Source organism: Notamacropus eugenii, chromosome 6 (genome assembly GCF_028372415.1).
Source record: "Notamacropus eugenii isolate mMacEug1 chromosome 6, mMacEug1.pri_v2, whole genome shotgun sequence".
NCBI classification, from domain to species: Eukaryota; Metazoa; Chordata; class Mammalia; order Diprotodontia; family Macropodidae; genus Notamacropus; species Notamacropus eugenii.
This window is the reverse complement of record NC_092877.1, coordinates 282,958,993-282,964,992: the sequence shown is the minus strand read 5'-3', so window position 1 is coordinate 282,964,992 and position 6,000 is coordinate 282,958,993. Positions and strand designations below refer to the sequence as shown.

At 36.8% G+C, this 6,000-nt stretch overlaps 1 pseudogene; it reads left to right on the top strand.

Annotated features, from left to right (window-relative positions):
* Positions 1-895: 895 nt before the first annotated feature.
* The window catches only part of LOC140512359 (spliceosome-associated protein CWC15 homolog pseudogene), a 160,166-nt pseudogene continuing 155,061 nt past the window's right edge, over positions 896-6,000 (top strand).

Genomic DNA, 6,000 nt, shown 5'->3' with positions numbered 1-6,000 from the left:
TGAGCTTAATTCAGGAACTACGGTGGAAAGACCCAGCCTCCGACCTAAGTGACATTATCAGGTTCTCAAGATAAAATTGGTATTCATTATGAACCAATATGTATGTATTTATGTGTGTGCATATATGTGCGTGTAAGTATGTATGTGAATATATGGATATAAATTATGTAGGTTAAGATAATCCATGGATGACAAGAGAAATTATTTAATTACAATGTAACCATTTACAGCAGCATCAAATATACTTATATTTATGTATGTGTATGTATATATAAAATTATAAATATAAGATATAATTATATACATGTGGTTATAAATATAAATTATGTGTGTATATGTATGATGTTGTGGCCAACTCATTCATTGTAACAGAATAACTTCCCTTGTTTTGCATAGATCATCTTAATATATATTGTTCATATACATATAGAGACATATATGTATATGTGTATAATTATACATATAATTGTATGTATGGATGGATGGATGGATGTACATTAAAAGCAGCTAGGCATCGCAGTGGATAGAATACCAGGCTGTAGCCAAGAAGACTCAGTTTTCTGAGTTCAGATTTAGTCTCAGACACTTATTAACTGTGTGACCCTGGGCAAGTCACTGAACCATGTTTGCCACAGCTCCTCATCTGTAAAAATGATCTGGAGAAGAGAATGAAAAATCACTCCAGTATCTTTGCCAAGAAAACTCCAAATGGGATCACAGAGAAACATGACTGAAACAACTGAAAAACAAAAATATTTATATTAATGTGTGTTAAGATGGTCCATAGCAATGCTCTTTGGTGTCCCAGCTGGAGGAATTGTGGGAAGGTGGAGGAGTAATGGTGCTGGCATAATATCAGAGAACTGTGGGACCCTAACTCACCTGGACATTGAAAATGACAACAGTGGCAAGGCCTACATTTGAAACTGCAAGAGGAGGAAGAGGAAACAGGGAAGGTGATTTGAGTCAGCTTTTGAAGCAGTATTCAAGCAGAGATCTATCTTCTCACACAAAAATTAAATACAGACAAACTACTCAGGATGCTCTAGAAGAGATTTCCAACCAAGATTTCAGGTGAGAACTAGAAGAGACAGAGAGAGTTGCTGCAAGGGAAAAAACAGAGATCGTCTGACTAGAGAGCACACAACCTCATCTCTGCGCCTAAGAAACCTCGATCAGATCAGATTCTTGCAGCCAACCTTGGTGCAGATGATCCCCTAACAGATGAAGATGATGAAGATGAAGATTCTGAGGAATAAAGTGATGATGATGACACTGCAGCTTTATTGGCAAAACTAGAAAAAATAAGAAAAGAAAGAGCTGAAGAACGAGCCTGTAAGGAATAAGAACAAAAAGCGGAAGATGGAAAATATCCTCATTGGAAACCCTCTCCTTAATCTCACTGGTCCCTCTCAGCCTCAGGCCGACTTCAAAGTAAAGAGAAGGTGGAATAATGATGTTGTCTTTAAGAACTGCCCCAAAGGAGTAGATGAGCTGAAAAAGGACAAAAGACTTGTAAACGATATCCTTTAATCAGAATTTCACAAAAAATTCATGGAGAAATGCCCGGGGTCTACTCCCGAGCCTTCGCCTCTCCACTTACCGATCCCCGGTCTTCGGACGTCTCCGGCCCCTCTCCCGGTTGGGGGAGGGCAATAAACAGGCAGAGCACCTGAAAGGAGTTGCAGTCAGCAAGCTTTATTGCATTTCTTCCCCTTCTCCTTCTCCTTCTAAGCCCTTGTGATCATCCCCTTTTATTATCCCCTGTCTCCTCCCCCGTACCTCCCATGGGAGGGCGAGCTCCTCCCAAGTGCCTCCCGGCGGGTGGAGCCAGCCTGTTACCAGGGCCATCCCAGTACCCCACAAGGGGGCAGGTTCGGACCCTCAGGCATCTCACGGTCCTCACGGGGGACCCCGGTCCAGAGCTGTCCCCCAACAGAGAAACATATTAAGTAGCACAGTTTTATGTGCTTATTTAAAAGGAGCTCATTCAAACTTTAAGGGTCATTATGACTTTAGTTTGGTCAGGATTTTCTTCCCATGTTCTTGATGGCTTATAGATTTCCTGAATTTAAAATTACTTTTTTTTTTTTGGTCAATAATATTTTATTTGATAATGGCATCCTAGATCTAGGAATTGGTTCAACCTCTCTTCGTCCATTGTTGATTTATCATTTAATAAACCAGTTTGTGTTCTGTGAATGTTTCCAGTTCGATTTCTTCTTGTAAAAATGTTGTATGGGAAAATCTGCTTTTCAATAAAGATTTTAATTATATTAAAAAAAAAGATGATCCATCAGAAACGAAATTAATGTGGTTCCAATGAATCGGTTGATCAGAATATCATCTAGGTAGATATATGCCTATATCTATTTATGATTACATATTATATATAATTTAATATAATATTTATATTCAAAATATATGTGATGTCAGATATATAGATATATACATATATTTATTTATGATTTTATGTGTAATTTAATATAATGTATATGATGTGGTCAACTGATTCACTGGAACTAAATAACTTCCCTTGTTATTCATAAATCATCTTATTATACATTATGATTTTTGTGTGCGGCCCATTTTGCCAGGAATGAGAATGAAAAAGAAAAATCTTATAAACACACCATTCTACTATGCTGTTTCTTCCCAAAGGTCAGAAACATTGCAGCGGGTGAACGGGGCATTTTCCTTCTGCTAATGTGTCTGAATTATTGTAAGCAATTCTTCTGAGACTGTAACCTTCTCTTACACATCAACTTTTGTCCAAGAAGGCATTACTGCCACTATTAAACTTGCTTCCTGAAGCAGTACATATCAGAAGATATGTTTTTAAAAGGTTATGAGAGAAAAGCAGCACTATTCTTTCTACTCTTGCACTTAATATCACTTTTCTTTCTTCTTAATATTTAACATGGGCTGAACTTTGACAGTGTGTGAGGCAAGTTGCAGAATTTAAGGAGCAGACATAGATCCTGCCAAAAGCTTTCAAATGTCCACAAAAACTTGTTTTTAGATTGGGAGTGGGGGGCGGGGAGAGACTGCAATGATGCTGAGATGCTTATAAAAAGCCAGATGTAACTGTAATAAAAGATCTTGGGCTTCCAGACTCTCCCTTCCACAGCCCATTTTCCATAAGACTAGCAAGAGAGTTTTCCTTTTATAAAAAATAGATTTCTTTTTGCATGTCTTTATTTCTTGTTATATCCCCTTCCTCACTCAAGAGAAAATTTTTTATAATAAAAAATTTTAAAAAGGCAGAAAAACAGTTTAGCAATATTAGCAATATATCAATCAATCACACAAGTAAGCAAGCTAGCTCTGGGAAGGAAAAGACAAGCACATACATGTCTTATGGACACATACACATACATATGCATGTGTGTCTATATGTACACATATATACACGTGTGTTTGTGTGCTTATCTTTGTATCCCCACAGCCTAGGATGCACATGTGTGTATGTAGGTTTGCATATACACATGCATATAGGTAGGTAGGTATGTGTACATATATATATACACACATATACACCACCAATTGCACACATGTTCTATATAGTGCACATGTAAGTATGTGTGTGTATGTGTGTGTGTGTGTGTGTGTGTGTGTGTGTGTGTGTGTGTGTGTGTGTGTAGACATAAAGGGTAGATAGAGAGGAACTCTGAAGAAGGCACCTGCAACTGGAACAGGAAAAACTTCATGCGGATAAGTGTCACTTCAGCTGAATCTCGAAAAAACATAGGTGTAATAAGAGAAAGAGGTGAGGAGGAACTGATGGTGTAAAGTGTATGGCCTGTGGCTCAGTTAAAGCCAAGGCACAGCGATGGGAGATGGAACATCAAGTGTAAGTAAGTTAGTGGGGCTGGACCACAAAGCTTGTGGAGTAAGGTAACACATAAGAAAGCTATAAACACTAGAATGGTATCAGGTTGTGACCTTCAAATGCCACAGTGAGGAATTTATATTTCATTCTAAAATAGGGAGTCATTGGGTTTTGAGTCTGATGGTGACAGGATAAAAAAAAGACTGACATTACACGTATGTACTCCTCCGCACCCATAGGCCCTCCTATCAGAGAGTTCATGCACAAAAGAGACAAAAAAAAATCTTTATGTTCTGACCATAAAATTCTCCTCAACAAGCTTCATCCCCTATTTCATCTGGGAGAAAATTTTCCAGTTCAGAATTTAAAGCCCTTTACTATCTTGTTCCCACTCACCTTTATAGGATTATTTTGTTATCTTTGCATAATTCACTCTCCATTTCTAGCCAAACTCGTCTGTTTGCTCCTCTTGGCATTTTATCAGATAACACAAGTTATCCCAAGTGTCCTCACCTCTGCACTTAGAATCCAGAGCTTCTGAAGGTTTAGTCCAGATGACACAGACACTTAGAAGAAGATACCAATCCATTGATTATGCATATTTTTCCTTCCTTAAATGATCAAGCATTTACACACAGACACACCCTTGAAGAAGAAAAAAAGGGAAAAAAAACTTTCATTTTTGTCTTTTTAAACCAAGAAACTAGCAGAATGTTTGGCACACAGTTGTTAATAGAGAAATTAATGTTCATTGATTAAATGGAAACTAGGTTTGTTTTGTTCAGGTACTGTTTTTCAAATTTTGTCTTTTTGTCCCCTGTCCCTAAGACAATGATTTGGACAAATTAATCAATTTCTAAATGTTCATTGAATGTAACTGGCTCTTTTTCCCTCCTAAAGTCTAAAGGTCTGGTTTTAGAAAAGGTTAAAATGAAACTCAATGCATTCATAAATTTTAAAAAGTCTTATGTCCCCTACACCTAATAAGTTATTTTATGCAATAATCGATAGTTATTTAAAGTTAAATATTCAAGTATTTCTAAATAGCTTCTATTCATCATCATGTAGACTAAGCATTTTTCACATTACATAAAGGTGTGTCTTAAATATATATACATACACATACATACATATGTCATATATGTATGTATATAAATGTGCATATACGTGTGTATGTGTCTTTATGTGTTTTTCATGCACATCAAAACAGATTTTAAAACAGAGCCCCTTTCCAATTCCTTCCCAAAAAAAGGAACTGGTGTCATATACAAAAAGGAACACATTTCTCTTAGAAAATAAACTTGACTATTAAATTTGTTAAGTATCCTCCTATGAAAATTTCCATATCCCCTCTCCAGTAAGAACAACTTTATTCTCCCTATTCAGAGAGTAATGCAATACTTAAATGCACACAGGTGCAGCAAACTGAAGATGTGGGATTAGTATCATGAAGAGGGCAGCCCCCAACATGCATCACACGCTGTCACTCAGATGAGGTGCCAGCATTTGAAATTAAATTTTTAGGGTTTGAAGGCCTTTCCATCTTTAAAAGTCAAATATAAAAATTAAAATTCCCCTAAAGTGAGTACCTTAAGGCTCTATCAGTAAGTATCTTTTAGATTTAATGGAGTCTATTTGAAAACAAGATGTTTGCTTCAGCAATGCCATTTAGGTAAAGAACCCAAGGCATGGAGTATGACCAGGGTCAAGAGGCAAGGAGAAGATGGGAAAAGGAGATTGAAGAAAGGGACGAAATCACACTAAAGAAATTTTAACAGGTTCAATTATCCCGAGTTCAGGACCTTAATTTAATACATGTTATTTTCTAACAGGGAAGAAAGAAGTTTCCTTCTGTCCTACTTCTGCCTTGGAAATGAAAGTTGTGCTTCCCCAAAAGTAGAGAGAGCTTTCAGAATGAGAGAAAGTTTGTGCAGAAGATTTCATGCTGGACCTGGGTTCAATTACTGCATTATTCAAGTTCTAACTTTTGGCTATTGCTAAAAATAATTGTTTGAGTACAATGATATTCTCTATAGCTTTAGTATCCTTACCTAGAAATGGGTGATAACTGGAAAGCAAGGTTATTTTTTTTTAGAAGAAAAAGGACACCTTTCCATCTACTTTGTTAACAAGTGCTACCTAAGCATAAGTAATTATTTGTTAATAGC